This window comes from Schistocerca gregaria, chromosome 1, assembly GCF_023897955.1.
Source record: "Schistocerca gregaria isolate iqSchGreg1 chromosome 1, iqSchGreg1.2, whole genome shotgun sequence".
Taxonomy (NCBI): Eukaryota; Metazoa; Arthropoda; class Insecta; order Orthoptera; family Acrididae; genus Schistocerca; species Schistocerca gregaria.
In genome coordinates this window covers 1,191,740,878-1,191,768,305 of record NC_064920.1, presented here as the reverse complement: position 1 = coordinate 1,191,768,305, position 27,428 = coordinate 1,191,740,878, and the positions used below count along the sequence as shown (strand labels likewise).

Sequence of the window (27,428 nt, the reverse complement as noted above, 5' to 3'; positions counted from 1 at the left end):
CTGGTGTAATGAAAATAACTGATACTGCATACTAATTGGATTGTAACTGCTTTGGTGAAGATGAACTGGCAGTATCTGATTACTTTCTGTTAAATATTGTTTAAATGGAGGCTGTATGCTAAAATCTGACTCCTGTTCATTTGTTTTCTCGAAAACTCTTTTTCTGTCCCCCTTCCCTATCTTAAAAAGAAGGCATCGCTCTGACACCTGTGACCACTGGTATTTTACCACTTGCGACAGTGTCCCCCCTTAAGTTTTCTGCAATCAACCCAGACAGTTTTCCCTTCCCTTTCCTAGTGTAGTCCCACCTATCAATAGCATCCACAGGAATCAGACCAATATGGGACCCTGTATCCGTCCTAAGCAGCCACTCCAACTCCAAGTTCACCCTCCCTACAGAAGAGTTCACATGAGGCCGATCATTGCGTCTCAACACAGACAAAAATCCCACACTTCTATGCTTCGTTGCTGATGCTATCTTCAACAGGTCACTCTCTATGGAATATCCAGAGTCTCTGTCAATGCTGTTTCCCGGACCACCCACTATAACCACGGCATCCTCCTTCGTGAAATCCTTGCATGAAGAACCTGTATCCTCCGTTACCTGACCCAGATCTGCGCTAGGCTTGAAAAAGTTTGTGACCTGGTACTCTGGACCTAGATTTTCCTGCAGTAGTTGGCCAACACCTCTACCGTGGTAACTACCTAACAACAGAACTTTCTTTCTCTTTACAAATATCCCTACCTTTTACAAGTCCTTGAAAGCTTGTTGTGCCCTTTCTACAGCTTCAGCTACATGAGGCTCATCCGATTCTGACTGAGGCAACAGCTCAAATCTATTTTCAAGATTTATCACAAAGCTGTCTGATGCTCTCCTTTGCCTGTTTCCCCTATTACCTGTTGCCACTTCGCACCTGTGTTCATCCTTCTCCCTCTTTAACCTGTCCAGATCCTCCCTTGCCTTGTCTAGGTCAGCTTGGAGAGCTGCAATTTTCCCTTCCTGTTCCAGTATTTTCCTATCTCTACTGCAGATTCTACAATACCACTGGTGAGCTTCATTTATTTCCCCGTTTCTCACGCCACTACATTCGCCCCAATGAAAGAAACTACAACATCCATCACATCATACTCCAGAACTAACGATCCTATGGCATGTCACACAATTCTCACTCATGGCAAAAACAGAAATCGTATAAACTGATTTAAGTACTGACTAATACATAAACAAAGGACCCTAGAAACTATTCAGGCAGATATAAATAAATTGAAAGAGTAATGAATAAAAAAACTGGTGATTACATGTAAGTTTAAGTCACTGTTTACCTACAATTCGCGCGCGTGAAATTAAGCCTTAAGTCTGTGCTATAGGTGCGAGAAGGAAAATATACTTCTTACCCCCTTCAATCTTATTTAACATTTCACTAACACTTCCAGTAATGTAACACCACTTATAATATATGTATACCAACTGGAAACGTTTACCTATAAGTTTAATTCACTGTTTACTTACGATTGGCGCGCATGAAATTAGGCCTAGGATTCGTGCTACAGGCGCGAGAAGAAAAATACGCTTATTACACCGTTTAATCTTATCTTATACTTCACTAACACTTCCACTAATTTAACAACACTTGTAGCTTAATAACAACGCTTTTTATAATTATTTAGTGCAGCAAATACTCGAAGAGTCCACGTCGGCGCAGTGTTGCCAACATCCTGACCACCACCTGACAACCATCTGACCACAAATAACATATTATCAAGAACACAGTTTGGCTTTCTGAAGGGTTCTGATATCGAAAAGGCTATTTACACCTACAGTGAAAATGTACTTAATTCATTAAATATCAAGTTACAAGCAGCAGGTATTTTCTATGATTTGTCAAAGGCATTCGATTGTGTAAACCACAACACCCTTTTAAATAAATTAGAATTGTATGGTGTCACGGGCAGTGCTGCCAAATGGTTCAAGTCATACCTTGCTAACAGGAAAAAAAGGGTGTCAGTGCAAGGGACTAGTGAATTAAGTCATCAGTCATCATCAGAATGGGAAGAAATTACATGTGGGGTCCCACAAGGATCCATCTTAGGGCCATTGCTTTTTCTTGTGTACATTAATGATCTCTCATCAGTTACACTGCCAGAAGAAGAGTTCGTTTTGTTTGCAGATGACACAAGTATTGCAATAAATAGTATGTCGAGTATAGCTCTAGAAAGATCTGCTATTGATATTTTCATGGATATTAATAAATGGTTTAAAGCCAACTCACTGACATTAAACTTCGAAAAGACTCACTATATACAATTCAGAACCTGTAAGAGGTTTCCACCCAGCATATGCATAAAGTACGAAGAAGAGCAGATAGAAGAGGTTGACAGTCTTAAATTCCTGGGATTACAACTTGATAATAAATTCAGTTGGGAGGAGCACAACACAGAACTGCAGAAATACCTTAACAAATCTGTATTTGCAATTCGAGTGTTAGCGGACATAGGCGACATAAAAGTGAAAAAGCTTTCATACTTTGCCTGCTTTCATTCCATAATGTCATATGGTATAATATTTTGGGGTAACTCTTCAAGTCAAACAAAAGTTTTCAGAGTCCGAAAGCGTGTAATACATATTATTTGTGGAGTAAATTCACGAAGGTCCAGTAGAAACCTCTTCAAAGAACTGGGTATACTAACTACTGCATCTCAGTATATTTACTCCGTAATGAAATTTGTCCTAAATAATATATCTCTTTTTCCAACAAATAGCTCAGTTCATACATACAATACCAGGAACAAAAATGATCTGCACAAGGACTTAAAAGCACTTACTTTAGTTCAAGAAGGGGTCCACTACTCAGGAACACTCATCTTCAATAATTTTCCAGCAAACATAAAAAATCTAGTTACAAATAAAGATCAGTTTAAAAGGAGCCTGAAAGACATACTAGTGGCCAACTCCTACTCCATTGACGAATTTTTTAATAGAAACAAATGATGTGTTGTATATATTCATACTATTAGTATTGTTATTTCAGCTTAGAAAAAAAGTGACATCTTCCACACCCACGAGGAACTCCTCAACACAGATCTATGGAACGAAAAACTAATCTAATCTAATCTCAGGTTAATGTTTTAGGGTTCGCTTGTTGATAAATTCTATAACAGAGGATTTCTAGGCTTTTGGCCAGAGCTCAGTTATGGTTTGTGGGATTTGGTAAATATCTATTATGAGGCGTTCAGTTCCATTGTTGTGTGAACTGTAGACATTGATATGTGTCTCATGAAAGATTTTTAGCAGTGTTGTTTTGGATATTATTATTAAATGTGAACCAGTGAAGTTTTTTCTGTCATTATTATGCTCGTTTTAAAAAATCTGTATTAGATCTGTATTATTTAATGTATTAATAAAAATGTTCAGTAATAAAAATGTCAGAAAATGGTGACACTGCTAAATTATGATCATGCCTTCGCAACCCCTGTCCTCTTCCGCACCACAGCTTATGTACCACCAAGAAGTTTCAAAAGTGCGCCGACGCCGGTGCAGAGTGAAGCTGAGTTGTGATTTTCTTTGCAATCTATTTAAACGCCTTGCAAGCACCTTCGCGGTTACAAACGTGTGTTGGGTTTAGCGGTTTCTTATCTCCCTGTTAACGATGGTGAACCGTTCTCGGCAGATTTATCGTGTGCCTAGATCTCGTTCAAAAAAAATACCGGGCCTACATAAATTCTTAATCGTGAAAACATCACTGGGACACGGTTCGCCAAGGTGACTCACTTCTGCACTGATTCCTAGTTGATTCCAGCGCTACTCTGCCCAGTCGGGGGGGATATTAAATTAAGGTCCGCAAGTTAAGCACACGCTTGCGTATATTCTGAAAATGATGCATCCGAAGTACTCACAACTTTGCACATTAACCACAGCAGACTGTTATGGCAGTTATGAGTCCCGCATAATCCGCGGTAGTTACTCGAGGTTTCATTTCTGATCACCTAATTCCTGGTGCCTCTAGTTCAGTTACGACGCCTTTGAATACACAGAAGTGAATGTCTGATCACTTTATGTAAATACTGCTATTGTTAGCCTGGCAGTATTTTATGAGCCCTACTGCTATTAATGGATAAACAGTTACCACCCTCCCTTAATATTAAAATTTATGATACAACGTAGAAACCATATTAGAAAAATAAATAAAATTAATCTTCGTCTTCACTAGAAGCACAAGGGTAATGAGTGTAGCAGATATTCCTTCTTTAAATGAAATGCTTTAAACATCAATGGGGTTTTCATTCAGCTTTTACAGAATTGGAAAATATCTGCTAAGCTCATAATCTTTATGAAACCTTCTTTACAGGAAAATCTCATTGTGTGTAATATTCGCGCTTCGTCTCTTAATTCTGCAAGTTCAGTTTTCAAAATTTTAGTGTACAAATTGGAGACAAATGGCACTCAAAATTATCACACGAATCGAATTTATTCCGTTTCAAAGACTACCACATTTAATATTACCCGATTATTTCTCTCACAAATTTTTATGAAAGATGAGTTTGGAATAGATTTCCGATACTATTAATATCGAAATGGAATCTTATTCAGTTAAGAGAACATTACATTACTCTCACGTTTAATCTGGGCGACGTTCAACAGAATAATAAGATACGTTAAACTAGTCGTAAAAACTTTTATCTACACAAAAGAGACAAAGAAATTCTTTCTTAATTACCTTCTCTGTACATAAAAGTGAATGTACTGACTGACTGACTCATCATTGTCCAACCCAAACCGCTAAGGACAGAAACTTGAAATTTGGAGAAAGTGAGGATCATGTGATGCAGGCGTCGTTTAAGAAGCTGCTTTTCGAAATTCCAATCCTAAAGGGGTGAAATATGGGATGAAGGTTTTTTAAACAAATGTCGCTATTAAGTCTATTTTGGTTTCTCAGTCAGAAATAAAGAAATACTTGTTTCAGCATTTTTTAAATTTACCCAGATGGGGCGAAATTGTGGGTGAAAGCTTTAAGAATTTCTGAAGTACACCTATGAAGACCGGTATTTAACTTCTCAAATAAAAAAAAGCCTTTATTATTGTTTATGGAAACTGAGCCCCTAAATGAGTGAAACTGGGAAGAAAGGTTTTTTTTATAAATATTTCATTGTGAAGCATTTCTTAAGCTAATTCTACGGAAATTTGTATTTGACTTCTCTGTTAGATATAAAACATACGAGTGTTTGGAAATTCATCCCCTAAGGGAGTGAAACATTTTATGAAATTTTTCATTGCAAAAACATTTTTAAAACGAAATTTTTGAAAACTGGTGTTTGGCTTCTCTGTTAGAGATGAAAAATACGTGTTTCATTGTTTTTGGAAATTCACCCCCTAAAGGGGTGGAACATGGTCAGACTGATTCGATGACTCATCGTCACCCAGAATGGAAATCTGGTTAGGACAGAAGTCTTGAAAAACCATTATGACCACCTATTAAATAGATCAGTTGAAGAACCAAATACAGAACTGGAAATCCACACTTACAATGAGAAAACTCGCATCACCTGGACAGAAACAGAGGCAGCCTTAAAATGTATGCCTAAAGGAAAATCTTCAGGTCCAGATGAAATGAACGTAGACATGATAAAGGCAGCAGCTATCCAAGGCATACAATGGCTGCACCGAGTACTCAGTGCCATAAAGGCCGATAACAAAATACCTGCGGATTGGAGCAAGGGTGTAATAATTCTCCTGTTTAAGAAAGATAGCAGGCAGAAACCCACAAGCTATAGAGGAATGACCCTATTGTCTTATGGGCTGAAAATAATTGAGAAAATCATAGAAAAGAGACTGAGAACTGTCCTAGAATAACAGCTGGAGGAGGAACAATGTGGCTTCAGAAGCAACAGATCAATAATAGATCTAATTTTTAGCACCTGCATGTTGATGGAAAAGTATTCGGAGGGAGGCAAGAACCTGGTCATTGTATTCCTGGATATAGAAAAAGCCTATGATAGTGTTATAAGAGATAAGATCTGGGAACTTCAAGGAGACGTCAGGTGAACTGAATGCTTTTGCCTTTGCTGATGACATCATGATATGGGATGAAACTGAAGACATCATGATATTAACTGATGACCTCATGATATGGAATGAAACTGAAGAGGGAGTACAGATCAGACTAGATGAATGGAAATCTCAGTTCCAGAAACATAACCTCAACATCAGCAATACCAAGACAGTGGAGATGGCAGTCAACAGAGATGGACAACCAGCAAGTGTAAAACTAGGAGACCACCGACTACAGTGTGTGGACAGTTTTCCTTACCTTCGAAGTGTAATCTCCAGTAATAATTTGGTCAGAAATGAAATCACCAACAGAGTGAAAAAAGGATCTGAATTCCACCAAGAAGTGAGATCACTATTATGGGATGAGTTCATTACAAAACCGACCAAACTGATGATGTTTAATAGCTATTTCATACCAGTATTGACCTATGGTATTGAAACATGCACCCTCACAAAAAGAGAATCTTCAAGGTTGCAAGCATCAGAGATGAAATTTATTAGATCCACCATCCAGAAAACCAAGATGGACAAGTTAAGGAACGAGGTGAGGAAAGAAGCTGTAAATAAAGACATCCCTATTAGATCGAATTGGCGCATCTAGATTTCGATGGTACTGGAATGTGATGAGAAAGCTGCCAACCACAACAGACAAAATAAATTTGGAAAGGCAGGTGGATCGGAAAAGATCTCAAGGAAGACCTCGAACCCGATGGATGGACTTGATCGAGGCTGATGTAGTGACCAGGGGATGGACAGTGGATGATGATCTCCGTGAAAAGGCGTATTTGGACAGGACTAAGTGGAAGAGGCACATTACCGCTACCCAGGAAACTGGAACTGTTAAATGATGATGATAGTCGCCCGGCCTAAACCGCTGAGGATAGAAACTTGAAGTTTGGAGAGGGTGTAGATCTTGCACTGTAAACATCGTTTCAGAAGGGACTGTCTTAAATTCCGCTGCTATGGGAGTGAAATGAGGGATGAAAGGCTTTTTGAAAGTATGATGCTGTTAAGGGAATTTTGAAGCAAGAACTACAAAAATTGGTATTTGGTTTTTCAGTCAGAAAATGAGAAACACCTGTTTCAGCAATTTTGAAAATTCAACCATTGAGGGGGTAAAGTAGTGGATGAAGGTTGATTTGAAAATGAAAAATTAGTAAAGAATCACTTCAGGATTTTTAACGCTACATCTATCACAACTGGTATTTCACTTGTCGGTTGGAAATAAAGAATGTGCGTATTTCAGTGTTTCTGGAAATTCACCCCCTAAGGGAGTGCAAATTTTAAAAAAATATTTCGTTATATTAAAAAATTAAAGCTAAATTTATGAAAATTGATATTTCACTTCTCGGTTAGACATAAAGAAATATTATTAATTAGAGGATGAAAATTGTTATGGGAATATTTCCACAAGAACGCAAAAAGCATGATTAACAAAACCTTTGGGCTTCAGCTTCCAGAATCGCTTTTTGGTCAGAAGTACATTGCAATTTGTGAACAACATAAAAACAACAAAAAAATCTCTGCAGGCCGTACAGTCTACGTGACAATAAAAATCATTGTCCTTAAATCTGTCTGCGTCTTTTATTGTGTCTGCTTATACTTTACGTTGTAGCGCGGCGACAAAATGAAACTATCTAGTGTTATTGTATTTGGTGATTTTACTAAAAAAATATATAAATAACTATACGTATCACGCGAATACATATACAAGGTGATTTTGCTAAACCGGGACAAACTGCAGAAAGCGATCCCTAGGAGTATAAGGAGGAGTAGAAAAAAAAACAAAAAACAAAAAAAAAAAACAAAAACGGTGCATGGACATACGGCCGGCAGCGCATTCCAAGTGAACTACTCCCACTTAATGGCGGAGATAAAAGGCCTTTGACAGCCGATGTTCCAGTGGTTTAAATCAAACACCAGAACACACACTGCAAGCGGGAACCTTCATTCTGTACTAACGGTTAAGCTTAGTGTCAAGATGGCAGTGAACTCGAGCACGACATTATCCTTCGTGCCACCAAAGGCACGTCTTCCAGGAGGGGAAACAGTGCAGGATCTACAGATATGCCTACAGATACGCCTGTGAGGTTTTGTCGAAGGATGACTAATACCACGGGATGGTAATGGCCATCCTGCTGAAGAAGACACCAATGTATAGTCTGTAAACTGAAGAGCGGGCGGACAAGTCCTCACTCTATGTACATCGCTACGTCATAAGTAGCAAACACACACCGTTTCACACACGAAACGATACCGGCCTTTCGGCAGCGCCTCTTTTAAATCAGTGGGAACGCAGCTTGCAGATGTCCCTACGAAGCGTTTATTTGCAACTAAATGCGTTAACACCATACGGAATGCAGAATCAGTAGCTAATATAAAAAATGGAAGAAACCCAAAACAACATAATCCGCGTAAATCACCGCACTCTGTACTGCACTGCACGGCACTGCACTACTGATTCTTATAAGGGGCGGATCTGACATGTGGATCACCGATTTTGATCAAATTTTGCAACAATGATCTGTATTGAAAATAAGAGACACGTGTTTCGGCTTTCTGCTAGACACACTAGTTTCTGAGCGAATCGAGGTCAAAGTTGATGCCTAAAGCTCGTATTTTCAAAGAAATAAATCGAATGATTGTCTAAAAACATTTTTATTAATATAATCTGGGGTCCAAAGTTAATTATGTTCAAATTATTAATTTTTTGTGTATTTTCGTACTGTAGCTATCAAGCCCGTCAGCCTAGCGCAAGTAGCAGAGCCAGGTTGGTGGTCGAACGCTCAAGGCATTCTACCACCAAACTTGTGGTCTGTGTTGGATTCTTGGTCGTGGCGTTCTTCATTCAATATTTTTTGCGGTGTGTCTCATAATATTCTGATGAAAACATAAATGTTTCTCGCGCGATGCGGAACAAACGAACTAAATATCTCCGCATCGACATGTTTTCCGGTACATTGTTCGTGCAAAACATATCTGGTTCACGTTGCTAAAAGCATCTATCATAAACCAGCTGGATTCGTACCACGCGTATAAAAGCATATTTGGAAAAACAGATGCCGACAATTGGTTAGGGACCAAAGTAGGAATATTAATAACATCCGCCCTATCTTGTAGTTCTCTGCTATGACGTCGCATGATAATGAAGCCGTCCGGTGAGATTCTTACCTGTCGGAACAAAGTAAGCGTCACACGGTTGACAAAGAGATGAACATTTCCGTTTCATCATCTAGGTTCAAATGGCTCTGAGCACTATGGGACTTAACTTCTAAGGTCATCAGTTCCCTAGAACGTAGAACTAGTTAAACCTAACTAACCTAAGGACATCACAGACATCCATGCCCGAGGTAGACTTCGAACCTGCGACCGTAGGGGTCGCGCGGTTCCAGACTGTAGCGCCTAGAACCGCTCGGCCACTTCAGCCGGCGAAAGTCCTATCGTAGGGCGTCATGTATCACGATGAAAGTGTCAGTACATTATACACACTTAGTTGATTATTAATCACACCTGCCGATGGTATACTTCAAAGAAAGACAAAGAAAAGTATTCCGATTATCAGAATATTATCAGATACGCCGAAAAAGAAAAATCGAATGAAAAAGAAAGCAACGATGAAGAATCGAACTCGTACCAGTAGATCGATAGCCTAATGTCTGAATCGCTCGACCTCCGACCTCGCTCTGCTAGCAGCGTAGGGTGACGGGAACCCTTCTTACAGCATGAAAACACAAAAATTCGCATATTATTGTTTTTGGGTCCCGTAGACGATCTTTTGATGTATAACAATGAAAGTACGATTTTCCATTGTCAACTTTGACCTCAACTTTTTTCAAAAACTACGGAGTGTCTATCAAAAAGCCGAAACCCGTGCGTCCCTATTTCCAGTGTAGATCGTTGTTGCAACACTTGATCAGGATCGGTGACACACGTGTCTGACCCTCCCCTTGTTAACCTTCCTGTGCAGCAGTTGCAGCTAACTCCTGGAGAGAGCCCTTCACCCACCACAAGCGCTGGTCTTCTTCAGTTACGTCAATCATGTCAACACTTCGAGCTGGCACAGGGCGTACTGTAGAGTATTGTGTTTGTCGTATCACGCGTTGATTCCAGCTCTGGCGATGGCGTTGTGGAATTCTAAGGAGTTATATTATTCCGGTCGGTGTTCAGACTGGTTCCTTTAATGCCTCCAGCTTTTCATTCTCTTCGTTTAGAGCCGGAGCGGCGTGGCTGCGTTGGTTAAGTCGGTCCGCGAGCTGCGACCGCAACCGGTTTGTGAAGTCAGAGCTTTCTTTAATCGCCCGGCCAGCGCTTATTACTGCTGCATCCGGCGCGCAGCAGACGCCTCTGAGCCGGGCGTTCCCCACTCCAACCGCGCCCTGTCCACATCAGGAGAGAGACTCCTACTCCTAAGGACACGTTCTGTCTGATCACAGGGCGGACCAACATTCGTACATCCGGACGCCACTGTGCAATCCCTTGTGTTCTAACAGTACAAATAGTGTCTAAAAAAATTTCGCCCTTTGCAAATTTCCGGTACAAAATGGAAATCACAGAAAGACAATTTCGCAACTCTGTACTCACATGTACGACAAATATGGTTCAAATGGCTCTGAGCACTATGGAACTTAACAGCTGAGGTCATCAGTCCCCTAGAACTTAGAACTAGTGAAACCTAACTAAGCTAAGGACATCACACACACCAATGCCCGAGGTAGGATTCGAACCTGCGACCGTAGCGGTAGCGCGGTTTCAGACTGAAGAGCCTACAACGGCTCGAGCACTCCGGCTGGCCTACGACAGATATCCTAATTGCCATGCTGCAGAATTAGTGCAGTGGGTAGATTAGATTAGATTAGATTTACTTTCATTCCAATTGATCCGTAGTGAGGAGGTCCTCCAGGATGTAGAACATGTCAGGATATAGGACATGCCAACATTACATGACAAATATTTACAACTCAAACAAATAAGCTCATGTACCATTCCACACGTCCCAAGTGCCATGGTCGTCATTTTTTAACGAACGCTATATGAAAGAATCATTTTACAAATTCACTGAATTTAAAAAAAGTTTATTTATTTATTTATAAGGTCATAAACGTGTAATACAACTGCTAAATACTTATTTACAATGAACACATTACTGCACTGAACTGGTGCAGAAGTTAGATTGTAATCTCTCTCTCTCTCTCTCTCTCTCTCTCTCACACACACACGCACACACGCACACACACACACACACACACACACACACACACATATTTACAATGAACACATTACTGCACTTAAATTGTGCAGAAGCAATATATAATCAGTTGGTTCTACTGAGAAATTCAGCGATGGAGTAGAAGGAGTTGGCCACCAATAAATATTTAGGCTTCTCTTAAACTGAATTTCATTGGTTGTTAAGCTTTTTATGGCTGCTGGCAAGTTATTGAAAATGTGTGTTCCTGAATAATGCTCACCTTTTTGTACAAGACTAAGTGACTTTAAATCCTTGTGAAGATTATTCTTATTTCTAGTATTGATTCCATGAATTGAGCTGTTGGTTTGAAAAATTGATATATTTTTAATGACAAATTTCATTAAGGAATAAATATATTGGGAAGCAGTAGTTAGTATCCCCAGTTCCCTAAACAGGCTTCTGCAAGATGTTCTTGAGTTCACACCACATATAACTCTGCAAGTTTTTGTGCCCGGAAAACTTTAGCTTGGCTTGATGAATTGCCCCAAAAAATAATCCAATATGACATTATGGAATGAAAGTAAGCATAGTATGCCAGCTTTTTCATTTTTATATCACCTATGTCTGACACAACAGAGATTTGTTAAGATGCTTCAGCAGTTCTGTAGTGTGCTCCTCCCAGTTTCATATTGGCGTACTCGAGCTCAAGAGCCCGATACCAGGTCTGGCTTTAATTTTTTTTATATTTTATAATTCTGTTATGCCCCACAACGCTGCAGAATACACTGTTTCTTCGAGGATACATATTCTATAACTATAAATCATTTCAAATTTTGAACAGAACAATTTCTAGTAGAACACGTCAGAAATAGTCATGAAGAATAATAATCACATAGAACTGAATACCTGCCATAGCACAAAAGAGGTGACAGACATGCATACAAAGAGCGGAAATATAGACTAAACACTGAAAGAAATAATTATTCATTGGATGACGATGACAGCAGTAACCTTGACATCGGTTTGCACCAGAATTCTTGTACACGTACTGAGTTCGAATACAATAAATTTCCTTGAAAGCGGAAACCCTCTGTCCACTGATCAGCACGCAATTAGAAAACATCGCTCGTGCGAAATTCATTTTGCACTTTTCTCACATACTGTCCTACAAACAATGGCCGAATGGGAACAGGCAGATTGAATATTCCTCGATTTACGGAATGCGTTTGACACTCTGCCCCACTACAGGCTGTTGATGAAGGTCCGAGCATAAGAATTAGGTTGCCAGATATGCGAGTGACTCGAAAACCTTTTAAGCAACAGAACCCAGGTTGTTATTCTCGACGGCGAGTGATCATCAGACTGTAGGAGGACACAAGATGACTTAGACAGACTTTCTAGTTCGTGTGATGAACGGGAGCTTCCACTAAATGCAGAAAAATGTAAGTTAATATGGATGAGTAGGAAAAGTATTCATGTAACGTTGGAATAGAGAAAGCGATATGAAATGGAATGAGCACCTCAGGTTCCTACTCAGGAAGGCGAATTCTCGATCTCATTTTATTGGAGAATTTTAGGAAAGTGTAGCGCATGGAACGCTAGTGCGACCCATTCTTGATTACTGCTCCAGTGTTTGGGTTCCTACTAGGTCAGTTTAAAGCAAGAAATTGGAGCAATTCAAACATGTGCTGCTAGATTCGTTACCGATAGGTTCGATCAGAACGCAAGTGCTACGCAGATGTACGTCAAATAAAATGGGGAATCCTTGGAGGGAAAACGACGCTCTTTTCGCGAGACAGCATTGCGGAAATTTATAGAACCGGCATTTGGGGCAGACTGCAGATCGATTCTACCACTGGAAATGTACTTTTGACGTAAGGAGGAAGACGAGAGAAATGAGGGTTCGTTCTGAGACTTACAGGCAGTCGTTTTCCCCTCGCAGTATTTGCAAGCGGAGCAGGAAGGGAAATGACTAGTATTGATACGTGGTACTTTCCGCCATGCATCGCACAGTGGCTTGCAGAGTGTTTATGTAGATGAAGATGTAATGCAGATTAGTAGCAGACTTTGATAGTTACCTGTGAAGCGGCTTGCTAGCCGTGTTGGTGACAACAATCTCCTAAAGAAATGTAATGGATACGAAATTTGTGAGCATGATAGCTGGTACTAGTCGATTGAACTTATGGAGGGAAGGTAGAGTGGAAGCAGAGAACGAACGCAGTGGACGCAGTAGTGCAAAATAAGATAATTAGACAAAGTGAGTTTAAGGCTATAAAAGAAGCATGGATAGATCAAGAAGCAGAAGGTTGCAGTCAGCGTATTTTTATTTTTTCCCCTTTTTTTCCTTTAGGAAGGTGTATAAACGATGCTGACAATGGATCGTAAAGCATGGGGGGGGGGGGGGGGGGGGAGGGTAATGTGTGGAAGAGACAAAGTAAACATTTAAAGGTAAAATGATTCTTTAAAAGTGGAGTAATAAAAAAAAGGTACTCTCATGTTTGTGTTAGTGTTAACAACTGCATCTTTTTGTGGGCGACTTGCTGTAATACCGGTGTAACGACTAGGAAGCCAGATGTCACAAAACTTTAAAATTTGCGGGTAGACACGAAGTCAGACTCGAGTCTGGCAAAACTCCACGCAATGCAGTGAGTGCACATCGCAGCTACGCCCTACTGACTGCAGGTACTTGACCACTGTCAATCTGCCTTCTACAGAAAGACAGTTACGCAAGAAAAAACTCATTATATGTACACGCAAAGGGGGTTCTTTCGAAGGAACAGGCACCACGAATTCATAAAATAACTTATGAATCACGAAAAAACTGTAAGAATACCACCTGTATTTCACAAGACAAGCAACAAAACAACCAAATGAGCCGCTGAGCTGTATCTTTCTTTTCTTTAAAAAAAATGTTTTCTGAATCAAATTACTAAACACACCTGCATGCATTTTTAACTAGTGCAACTTACGTTTTATCTTAAAAGAATGAGAGAAATCATTGGTGGTGTGACATCATCGAAACGTGTGATAGAAACGTTGAGCAACAAGAAATTAGTTTCCTCGCCAAAGGATGTTTATTGTTCCGGTAAACACGAACTCATTCCAATGCCACCACAGATTTTGTAAAGTCTGTATTGAAAGTTTTACAAAATAGCTGAAGGATAATTTAAACGTTTGCCGACCCAACTTCTCGTGGGATCTAAGTATAAATACAGTGTACCCAGATACAATCTGAAAAGCTTGAAAGGGTGTTGCAAGGTAGGTTGTGATGAGAAACAATTGTTAAGAAAAACTGTCAAGAAAAAAAATTAAATACGTTGCGCCGGTTCTGCTTTAAGTAACAATGAAGTTAGCCAATCAGGCCGTGTCGCGCGGATTCAAGCAGCCGTCCACATACGTTTAGTGTGCCCATTGTTCTCACAGCGCACGAGACTGATCAGCCTTTGGCTCCGGTTCGATCCTTACTACAGTCCCACGTCCAGGTTTGATATTGCTCTCACGTTCAGTTTTAGGAAATCAGCGATGAATGCGTGTGGCAACACTGTCCATGTCGGGCAGCTTGGATTTGCTCGAGGAACTGCCTGACGGGCCAACTTCAATGGTAATTAACTCGGAAACGTCGCAGCGAATCGAATGTTGTTCTTAACAATTATTTCTCAGCACCATCTACCGCGTGAGGCCCTTACAAGCTTTTCAGACTATTTCTGACCACTGTGTATGTGTGACCACCCAGTATGTGTGGCACAAGACTGGTGACTTGTCATTTAGTCGTAAGGAACCATCAGACCCATGTAAAGCGAGTTCCACGAGGCAGTGAAACCGGAGCAAGAACTTCTAACGGTGCTCTCGGTTGCGCTAGTGAGACAGAAAATGGCTCACCAGCAGTAAGTAATACAAACAAGCGAAACTGTGTCAAGTTTGCAGCAAGTTTTTTGACTGATTTCGTGTCGTAGACGCATGTCTCCTGGAATACCGTCGCCTCCCTCCGTAACAGAACATTTGGCATGGCTGCCTCACTTTTTTGGGGGTGGGGGGCATTAAAACTGGATCCGACTGAATCTCATGAAGACAAATAAGAAACTAAATAAAGAAAGAGTATCGCCTGCGATCCTTGAGCTGAGGGAGAAACAAGAGCATCACGCATGCCACTCCAAAACCGGCTTGATGACGCCTTACTGCGAGATTCCAGTGTGACTGCTGAAACGACTCTCGAAGCGTGGCTGTGATAGTACGTCTGTCAAATGGAACTATTTTAACAGCCCCATTAGTGAAGTCCAAAAAACGTTGAATGGGGGAAATAATACGTGAGTCGCTAATTTTTGCACATGGCAGGAGGAAGTGCTGTGAATAAAGTACTATAAATCCTGTCCGTTGGAGTATGAGTGCGAGAATAGGGGTGCGTTTGAAGGTCAGTCTTTCAAATGTTTCTTGGACACCGCGGCCTCTAGAAGAAACATATATTGATACAAAATTAAACTAAATTTCCTACAAAAAAGGTCCTGCTCATTTTTTTCTGCTAGCACTAATAGTGTGCACGATATGGGAGACAGAAAAATCGCATATCATTAAAATAGTGATTTAGTGTTTTGTTTGTTGTTAAATCAAGTTTATTAAATATGTATAACGAATAAGAAACAAACCTACCCAAGGTATAAACTTCGATCGTGACCGGCTTGAATAAGTTGTAGTGTAGACCTAAATAAGAGACATGTATTTTTTTATAAGTGCCCAAGCGGCCGTTGAGGAAGTAAACACACATGATACAAGAGTGGTTACATTGAACAGAAACCATCTAAATGTGAGAGACATGTTCACGTATGCTTTAAAAACTTGATCCCTATGAACTTGATCCTTGAACCTTCGATCACGTTCAGTAACATATTTGTAACACTAAGGCTACTGGATTGGAGCAGTTTAGGTCTGAAGATGACGTAGTGTAGCGTCGAAACTGATTGTCTAGAAATAAACCTATACAACGGCGACTGGTATTTTTTTTTTTATTGAGGATGTAAGATAATGTAATTTTCAGCTCTGACTAACTACCATACGGTCGGAAGTTATTGACTGTAAAGTTCGATATATTCTTACTTTAATGTACAAAAATACTCCATCAAGTCCGTAGTAGTCTGAAGCTTTCAGTATAAAGAACGAAACCTAACGCAGTGTGTAGTAATTTAGTGATACTCTCTAATACCCAGTTAAAGTTTTCACCCTAACCTTCTGCTGAAAGTACTCACGGATTTTAATGGTTCGAATGCTCGCTCTTACTCGGACTTTGAAGGTACTCACTTGCGGCTGCGCAGAATGTCACGCGGAGTTTTGTTCTTCGGAAACAATGTCACAATTTGCACAGAAAAATTTTGAACTTTTCGAAGTGTCATTTACGTTTCTTTTGTTGGTCTTTGGGTACACAAATACAGCAAATCCAAACTTACAGTACTGCCTATCTTTTCAAGGCATGACTCTATCGTTTCTTCACTTCATCATAAATTTAAAACCAATCTCAGCGACAAGATGAATAACATATGAATAAGTGCAATCGCCTCGTAGGTTAACCAACAGATTTCCAATAAATCGAAATAAACACCTGCCTACACGCACACGCGCTTCCACAAAGCAAAACTTAATGGTTACAGTTTCATCGTAGCTATTAACAAGAATTCCACAAGCAATTTATAAATGTCTATATTCATTGTATTCATTTTAGAGAGTTGAAAAATTCTAAGGGCGTTCTTGATTCATGTTGACCAGCCCCCTAAGTAGCTAGTCTGGTTCTCTTCCGTGGCGAGGGCAGCCAACGTAGATGTGGTTGACGTCGTGAATCTCGCCATAGTCGCAATACGGCGATGGTATGATGTGGAGTTTATACAGGTATTGACGGTAGCAGCCGCGGTTGAATTTCAACCTGGCAATGATCTTTACAAACTGCTTCTCGCTGCCTACGTCAGCTGAGGTATAGCATACCATTGGGCCTTCAGCACACCGCTGGGCCTTCGGTAAATGCTAGTGCATTTGTTTGTACCAAGCGCCCTTGTGTAGAGCTTCGCTCTCCCTCGCCTTGTTCTATTCGCTTTTGGTCATGCCTTTATCTACAACAAAGCAATCATCAAGAGGAATCCATCGTATTTGTATTCCATGTCAACTGCATCGTTCTCCAGAGTCCCAGCATCGCCCTTGATGCAATACGGGGTTTCATTGCAGCACTATTACAGCAGCAGCTATTCGCTATAGTAGATAACAACTCCTTTTGGCTTTACCAGTTAACGCCAGTGTTTTTTGCACAACAGTTAGCGAGTTCGTGATTATTACAACATGATTAGCTGCGGTGTTCATCTTAGCGCTTTTGCAAACGCTAAGAGTTTAACCATTTAAAGTGACTGCGCTTTCGGTAGGCAAAATAGTTCAGTTTTTTTTAACACACGCTCTGAACACTTGGCTATTGTTCGAGAAGGCTTTTTAAATTGCTGTTATTGATTATTGGGTTCTCAGACCAGTCCACAATAATGCGTACGGTCAGCACCTGGTTCATATGTGCGCGCACTTGTAAGGTAGCAGTTGGGCTCTGTGAACGAGTTTCTGGTACTTGCTTAGCGTTGAAACTGCCTCCACAAGTGGTATGTAGAGCATATATTATTACCAGCAACTTTCATATAGACCAATGATCACCATTCAAAGATAAGGGGAATTAGAGTTCTTTCTGAGGCGTTCAGATAGTCGTTTTTCCCTCCCGCGATCCGCAAGTGGAACAGAGGGGGAGGGGGGGGGGGGAATATGACTTTGGCTAGAATAGTGCCCTCCGTCACGCACCGCTTAGTGGCTAGAAGAATATATATATGTAGATGCAGGTGTTGGTCTACGGATCCAGTAACAATTACTGTAGCATGTCACTGTAAGGTCTCAAAGTTTATTTGTCAAGTCATCCCCAATCCGTTTTTGGCGTTCCAGAACAAATTTTCTGGTGAGGCATTTTATACCCAGTGAGAAAGCTGCTTCCATTGTTTCGGTTAACAGTGCGTTCATCGGAGTAGATCCTAGAGCTTCTGTGCGTAATCGCACTGCGTTGTGTTAACACGTGTTGAGTGTCTGCAGTAGCTGCCTCGTGTCTGTGCCATACAGCATGCAGGCGTAATCTGCTCCAGTAGCGCGCGATACATATGAGAAGCTATTACAGGATCCGTGCCCTACGTATTTCCCGTAATGCGAAGAAGTATATTCAGAGCGCCTTCACTCTTAGCTTTGGTATGGTCTATATGGAGGGACCTTCGAAGCTTATTGTTCGCAAGAAGACGTAGATATTTAACACATCCTCTAAAGGAAACCTAGTGAGCACCCACTAGTATAGTTTCAATAGTTTTGAACCTTCGTCATGAGCGTATGCTAACTGACGACTTACTAAATGTAATGTTAATTCCGCTCAGCTAGAGCCAGTGTCTGAAGTTTGTATTGTTTGGTTCAAATTTTTTTTAACGGCCTACAATGAATCATCAGTAGCACAAATACACAAATCATCGGCATATTGCTGTATGGTAATTCTGTCTAACAGGTTCACTAATATATAAATGTTTTTCTTAAAATTATCTCGATAAGGAATTCAAAATTTCTGTTTTTTTTTCAGACAGTGAAATGCACTGTGCACTTCTGGCATTTTTTGTTATCTGTGTTACTCATTTCTGAATTATGAAGGTAGTTTGCAGTTCATCATAATCGAAAACATCTATACACATTTTTACAAAACATGTACTCCTTAGTGTTTACAAGACCACTAATACCAATATTTACATTAATATCCAGCTCCTTCTATTTCTGTTTTTGGCGAAAACCAGATGTACAGCGATACTGTGTTGTTTTCGGATACCGGACAGGCCAAAATACGGTAGATCACTTACTTGCCCCGTAGTCTGGTAGTAGGTTTCAACACAGAACATGTACCTTAGTACAACAGCATTTAAGCGACTGAGTCACGATGACATAAAATCAGTTAGTGCTAATTTACCATTGACAAAACCAAACTATTTTGTACTTTCCGTAACGTTGGCACGTTCCCAATTTGAAAGAAAGAGAAGACACCAGTAGCTTCCAGAATTGCGATGAATATGCTACTTGAAGATAGATAGATAATCTACTCCTTTTAATCGTCTGCTAGAAGGCTACCGCAGCTTAGCGACTCGAACGATCGGAGAACTCGATAAACGGCTTCTACCGCCTTCGTCGCAACGTGAACGCGTCATGATGACATCATACTTTAATTCGCCGTGGTGCAAGTAGCTTCTTATCTCGCGAATATGCCCGGCATTGTCAGGTCTAAACGCCGCGTCACGTTGTCTGAGAAACCCGTGAGAGTTAGACGCTAGTATGCTACCTCTAGGAGGGGGAAGATTTGTCTGGCGTGATAGAAGAAGAAGCAGGAGTCGATTTAGAAAGAGATAGGGGAACCAGTATTGGAGTCAGCTTTGGACGACTTACGGTCAAAGAAGGCAGAACGCATCGATAACATTCCAACAGAATTTCTAAAATCATTGGTGGAAGTGGCAACAAAACGACTATCCACGTTGTTGCGTAGAATGTATGAGTCTGGTGATCTGACTTTCGGAAAAGCATCATCCACACAATTCCGAAGACGGCAAAGAGCTGACAAGTGCGAGAATTATCGCACAATCAGCTTAACAGCTCATGCATCCAAATTACTTACAAGAATAATATTCAGAAGAATGGAAAACAAAATTGAGGATGCGCTAGATGACGATCGGTTTGCCTTTAGGAGAGATAAAGGCACGAGAGAGGCAATTCTGACGATGCGGTTAATAATGGAAACAAGACCAAAGAAAAATCAATACACGTTCATGGGATTTGTCGACTTGGAGAAAGCGTTCGACAATGTAAAATGATGCAAGCTGTTCGAAATTCTGAAAAAAGTGGGGGTAAGCTATAGGGAGAGACGGGTCATACACAATATGTACAAAAGCCAAGACGGAATAATAAGAGTGGACGACCAAGAACAAAGTGCTCCTATTAAAAAGGGTGTAAGACAAGGATGTAGTCTTTCTCCGCTACTGTTCAGCCTGTACATCGAGGAAGCAGTGATGGAAATAAAAGAAAAGTTCAGGAATGGAAATAAAATTCAAGGTGAAAGCATATCAATGATACGATTCGCTGATGACATTACTATCGTGAGTGAAGGTGAAGAAGAATTACGTGATCTGCTGAACGGAATGAACAGTCTGATGAGTACACAATATGGACTGAGAGTAAATCGAAGAAAGATGAAGGTAATGAGCAGTAGTAAAAGTGAAAACAGCGAGAAACGTAGCATCGGGATTGATGGTCACGAAGTAGATAAAGTTAAGGAATTCTGCTACCTAGGCAGTAAAATAACCAATGACGGACGGAGCAAAGAGGACATCAAAAGCAGACTAGGTATGGTAAAAAACGCTTTCCTGGCCAAGAGAAGCGTACTAATATCAAATATCGACCTTAATTTGAGAAAGAAATTTCTGACAATGTATGTCTGGAGCACAGCATTTTATTGTAGTGAAACGTGGACTGTGGGAAAACCGGAATACAAGAGAATCGAAGCATTTGAGATGTACTACAGACGAATGTTGAAACTTAGGTGGACTGATAATGTAAGGAATGAGGAAGTTTTACGCAGAATCGGAGAGGAAAGGAAAATGTAGATAATACTGCTAAGGAGAAGGGACAGGAAGATAGGACATCTGTTAAGACCTGAGGGAATGACTTCCACGGTACTAGAGGGAGCTTTAGAGGGCAAAAACTGTAGAGGAAGACAGAGATTGGAATACATACAGCAAATAATTGAGGACGTATGTTTACAAGTGCTACTCTGAGATGAAGAGGTTAACACAGGGGAGAAACTCGTCGTGGCGGGCCGCATCAAACCAGTCAAAAGACTGATAGGGAAAAAAAAAGTACCTGACAGTGACATGTTTTTGGGGTTCTTCAGGTAGGTTTGCGTCTAGCATCAGCCTCCCACACGGCTAGTTTTAAGCACTCATTCCACTTGAAATCGGTCCCCACCTTAAATCGCTCGCTTAGGTGCCTTAAGCTCGTGTCTGATTCCAGTGCCTGATTGCCGTCGGAGTAATGGAAGATGTCAGATCTTATTGTCTATTTGTGCACATTACATTACAATGTTTAGAATCAGTTGCCAACCTTTGTACCAGGCGGTGGTCGTGTACAAGTTCGCGAAGCGCCTAGACGTCATGGCATCTGGAGATCAGACAACGACTAGTGCGCTTCTAGACTACGCTTTACGGGAAGCTCTGCCGGAGGCGTTTGTCGTTAAGCTGGAGTCGCAGCTTCGGCAGAAGATGTGCTGTTTCTCCACCAAGTTTGTAAGCCCGGACTGCGCTGCCGTCAGAAAGACAGAGGCGTCCAGTGATAACCGAACAGCGCTCGTACGATGTCGCCGACAGTAAAGAATGTTATCTTTGCAGCCGCCACCTCTGTTGGCCGTTCCTTTTATGTTCTTTCCTTATGTCGCCGGGAACTTGCCGTCTCTAAACATCCTGAGAGGTATCACTGCACGAGAAAATGAGTTTTGCAGGAGCGTAAACATTTTTCGCTGAGCCTCAGTTGCTTTCTTTATCTTCCATTTAATGATAAAGTACATTTTACGCCTCAGTTTCCTGTACTTTATGTGACCAACGTCGTTTCGTCTTTCTTCAGACATCGAGCGCAGTAGGAATAGCTCTGTATCCTACCGGCAAACAAGCAGCGAGGTAACACACCCGCAAAACAGCATTGCCTGTGCATCCTATGAAATTCCAATGACGTCCTCCGTAGAACAGTTACATTTATGTGCCCTTCATTTTTTAATAACACAATTTGATTTTCCCCTTCTTCCGAGTTAATAGGAGTCGATGTAGTAGCTTCATAACTGCTTGAAAGTTCGACCACGTGTGAACTAGGTAATTTCTAATATGTTTGCGAGGTTTAATTTTAATTCACCAGATACTGTGAGACCATCTGAGGCAAAGCCACTCGGTCATGGAACTATCCACTACATAGTTCACAGAAATCTGACGAAAAAGTTTGAAAATCAAAAAAGAAACCCGTAAAAATTAAAAAAAAGAAAAACACACACACTCGAGATTTATGATACTATGTGCAGTAATAATACGTTGCATTGTGAAGCTCTAAAGTAATGCGATGAACTCCTGTACGATCTTAGATTTGAAAATCTGCGGTTTCTCACTCTTTTTTTTTCTTAATTCTTGAGGAAGCCTACTGAAAATGAACCTTGCAGATAGTGTACAGTTTTTTGTATAATGGTTAATCAACTGTTTGCAAGTTATAATGAAATCAAGTTATGTAGCACGATTGTGAGAAGTTCAGATACTCATATTACTGGAACATTTTAAATAATCATATTAAGTTCTTTGCAATCTCGCCACTGGTATACTTTCCAGAATAAGAACATAGTATGAAAAAATAACACTTTATTACGTCGATGCGCCTCAAATGGTTGGTGCTTTAACTGAGCAGCGACCTCAATAAAACAACAGTTGTTGTTGTGATCTTCAGTTCGAATCCTGGTTTGAAGCGGCTCTTCATGTTAGTCTATCCTGGGCAAGCCTTATCATCTCTGAATAAGTACAGCATCTTATACGCATTTGAATCTGCTTACTATATTCATGATTAGGTCTCTCCTTCTACTATTCCCCCACTCCCACACCCTCACACACTTCCCTCCACTATTAAACTGACGATTTCTTCAGGCTTTAGGATGTGTTCCACCAACCCATCCGTCCTTTTAGCAAATTTGTGCCACAAATTCCTTTTTTCCGCATTTAGATTTAGTACTCCTCATTAGTTATTCGATTTACCTATGTAATCATCAGCCTTCTTCTGTAGCACCACATTTCAGAAGCTTTTATTTTCTTTTTGCCTTAACTGCTTATCCAGTGCTTCACTTCTGTTCAAGGCTATAATCCAGACAACTACATTCAGAAAGGCCTTCCTACATTTCAGTTTATGTTAGATGTTACCAAATTCTTCTTTTTCACAAACGCTTTTCTTGCAATTGGCAGTTTGCATTTAATACTCTCTCTACTTCGGTCATCATCAGTTATTTTGCTGCCCAGAAATCTACTACTTTTAGTGTCTCATTGCCTAACCAAATTCGCCTCAGCATCACCTTATTTACATACCATTAACCATGCTTTACTTTTGCTGATATTCATCTTCTAACATCTTTTCAAGAAACTAGCCAATTTCCCTTGCAAGTATTTTTTTGTCCCTTGCAAAATTACAATGTCGTCAGCAAGTTTAAAAGTTTTCACGTCTGCTCCTTCAATTTAGTTTCCTTTCCAAATTTTTCTGTGGTTTCTTGTACTGCTTGCTCACTCTACAGATTAAATAACATTGCGGGTAGGCTACAACTATGTCTCACCCCCTCCTTAACCACTGCTTCCCATTCATGCCCCTCGATTCTTATAACTACTGACTGGTTCCTGTAGGTACAAGTTGAAAATAATTTTGCGCTACCCACATTTTATCCCTCTTACCCTTATAATATGAAATAGTGTATTCTAGTCGACATTTTCAAAAATGTTCAAATGCGTGTGACTTCCTAAGGGACCAATGGCTCTGAGCACTATGGGACTTAACATCTGTGGTCATCAGTCCCCTAGAACTACTTAAACCTAACTAACCTAAGGACATCACACACATCGTCCGCCCCCGGTAGCTGAGTGGTCAGTGCGACAGACTGTCAATCCAAAGGGCCCGGGTTCGATTCCCGGCTGGGTCGGAGATTTTCTCCGCTCAGGGAGTGGGTGTTGTGTTGTCCTGATCATCATCATTTCATCCCCATCGACGCGCAAGTCGCCGAAGTGGCATCAAATCGAAAGAATTGCACCAGGCGAACGGTCTACCCGACGGGAGGCCCTCGTCACACGACATTTTATTTCATTTCATCACACACATCCATGCCCGAGGCAGGATTCGAACCTGCGACCGTAGCGGTCACGCGGTTCCAGACTGATAAGGGACCAAACTGCTGAGGTCATCGGTCCCTAGACTCACACACTACATAAACTAGCTTAAACTACCTTATGCTAAGAATAACACACGCATCCATGTCAGAGGGAGGACTCGAACCTCCGGCGGGAGTGGCCTCGCAGTCCGTGACATGCCGCCTAAACCGCGCGGCCACTACGCGCGGCCGACATTGTCAGAAATTTGCTCTAAAACTACAAATTTTTGAGTCACTATTGCCTCGCCTGTGACCACATTTTACCGTAACACAAACTGACTTTACTAGAGGTCGGCTTCCGTCGATTTTTCCATTCCTCTGTAAGTTATTCACGTCACTGTTTTGTAACCATGAGTTACTGAAGCGATGTTTAGATGGTATGCACACCTATAATTAGTTGCCCTCTTTGGAATTGGCACTATTATATAGTTCTAGAGTCTGAGGGTATTTCTGCCTGTCTCATGTATCTTGCACGCTAGGCGGAGTAGTTTCGTCATGCCTGGCTCTCCCAAGATGCTCAATAATTCTGAAGAAACTTCGTCTGCTCGCAGAAGAGTGACTAAACCCAATATGTTTAAACGGCAAAATTACTGAGTTATAGCCTGTACTTAACGCTTTCGTCTAAACTACCTAAAAAGTTCTTCTCCTTCCAGAGCAGCTACACAGGTAGGTGTTCGTTTCTGACGCCCGTGCTTGTCCTCCTCTGTCTGCCGAGAAAATCAATCTGTATTGGCCAATTAGAAGGCTTCATTCTCCCCGTTAAGCTGTCTTCCTGTCCATTGTTTACATATATATATGTGCCTGATGTTAGGGGCACAAAGCTTCTAAATCGATACCAAACAGACAAGAATCAATAAACACAGGTGATTGGAAACAAAATAGTAACAGATTAGTCTTTATTCTGCAGAATAAAATATTGTACGGCTTATTTCTCCAATGTGCACCACTAAGGAAGCAAGAAGAGCCGAATAAGATACATTTGCAACTTTTTATCCGCTCCATCCCCTGTAGAAATTTAGCGACGTCAGGTACCGCCTACAAGGCGAAACAGCAACCGTAAGAAATAAAGTTGTGATGCAGCCGCAAGCCGCGTACAACTTCCCATATTTTCAATTTCGCTTGTCAGACTCGAGACGTGGAAAATTACCTTTCGTTAGGATGACCTAAAATGAAATAATACCACAGATTAATTTACAACGTATTAAAAAATGGTTCAAATGGCTCTGAGCACTATGGGACTCAACTGCTGTGGTCATTAGTCCCCTAGAACTTAGAACTACTTAAACCTAACTAACCTAAGGACATCACACACATCCATGCCCGAGGCAGGATTCGAACCTGCGACCGTAGCAGTCGCACGGTTCCGGACTGCGCGCCTAGAACCGCGAGACCACCGCGGCCGGCTACAACGTATTAACCAGCATTTAGTAGCCGACGGCTATATGTTAAATGTACAGGGCGATATTTATTGAACTATATGAAATAAAATCGTAACAATTTCTGAACGATTGTGTTAGGCCGTTCAAACTGCACGATTGGCCGCGGAGCATGATGGGAATTTTTATGTGAATATGGTTTGGTTTAGCGACGAAGCCCACTTTCTTTTGGTTGAGTTCATCAATAAGTAATAATGATTAATGGGAATATAGGATTGAGACTGCAGTGGTTCCTTTATTACATTGGCTTCTCTGGAATTGTGTGCAGGATCTGTTACGCCGGCCCCGCAGACAGGAGCACCGCCTGGCAGCCGGAGCAGAGTTGGCTTCGCCCGCCACGAAGCGCCGTGCTTGTGTCTGGCAGCCGCAGCGGACTCCCTGTGGGCCTAGCAGTCCCACCTCACACACGCGCACGCACGTGAGTACTTACTGCTCTCAATGGAAAGTAATTTTGTAAAATGCTACTGCATTACAGCACACAAACTTTAGCTTTAGCGCAGGGCCGGTGCTAGCCCAAGTGGCGCCCCGTGCGAGCTGCTAGTCGCAATTTTTGTTTTTACTTTTTAGATATACCTAGGTTCCAGACACTGAGTGGCCAGTCTCAAAGCTCTTAATGTTTTTATATCTAATGTGCGAGTAGTATTGTCAAACAAAACGGGCGGTCAGAGTTTAATAGTTGCTCATGCAGGTGGAGACAGGTGTTTCATGGCTCAAAAACCAAGACGTCCGACTATCACTCAGAAATGGATAGCAAAAATGTTCAAAAATACGTCGAATCCCAACTTATGCCAGGCTTATTAGCAATATCTTTATCCCTTGTAATTACTCGCAGCGCATTTACCCATTCGGAATACTTCTAACCATTGTAGGTGTTGGACATGCTTGGCTGAAGTAATGTTCGACCATTTTTTCCATAATGCGGGAAGAATAAAACACTCGGAAACTGCCATTGAAGGGCTTAGCAAAATTGCTTCAGACTTAACGTGTAACCACAGTATCGAGCATTGCATTCGAATTTCCAAATTAGATTTCGTCTTCTGCAAAATTAGTTGTGCGTAAACGCACGTCGCGTAACAGGCTGGCAGCGCTCCACTCATAAGGATACTGGCGTGTTCGCCACACTGCTTCTCCCTCTCTGTTCCTCTGGCGTAAGCAAGACGGTGCTGCCACAGTGGCGAGGAAGAAATTAGTCCACCTCTCTCCCCTTGTTCAACAGGGGCGGCTGGCAGGTAGTCGAGGCGTCATACAACTGCACCCGAAGCCGCTCCGTCCGAAGTTTGGTTTCGAATCCCCTCTTCGGCATGAATGTTGAGTTTGCCCAAAAAAAAAAAAAAAAGCTGGGGGGGGGGGGGGCGGCAAATTTGCCGCCCCTCGGAAAGAGCCGCCCCGTAGGGCCGCACGTTTCGCACGTGCCTTGCGCCGTCCCTGCTTTAGCGCCCCTGACTTCTGCCACACCCAGTACACTTTAGCGCACTTGCCGAGAGTATTCTGAAGAATGATGGAGGTGAAGATCATTTAATAACTTCTACGCGAAACACTATCTTTTTGGTTGAGAAAACAGTGGTTCATACGATTTCATTCGAGTATATCTGCCGGATTTATGAGGAGAAAAATATGGAGTACATTGTATATTACAGCACAACGTTACAAAATTTTATTGCATTGAAGGTCCACCTCCTATGACAACAAAATGATTCAAATGGCTCTGAGCACTATAGGACTTAACTTCTAAGGTCATCAGTCCCCTAGTACTTAGAACTACTT

General features: G+C 41.3%; 1 protein-coding gene across 1 annotated transcript in view; it reads left to right on the top strand.

Moving 5' to 3' along the window:
* LOC126284526 (uncharacterized) overlaps positions 1 to 27,428 on the top strand; it is a 270,111-nt gene that overhangs the window by 19,503 nt on the left and 223,180 nt on the right. The window contains exon 2 of the mRNA XM_049983541.1: positions 25,933 to 26,082. The gene's annotated coding sequence lies outside the window, so the exon portion shown is untranslated. The remainder of the gene's footprint in view (positions 1 to 25,932; positions 26,083 to 27,428) is intronic.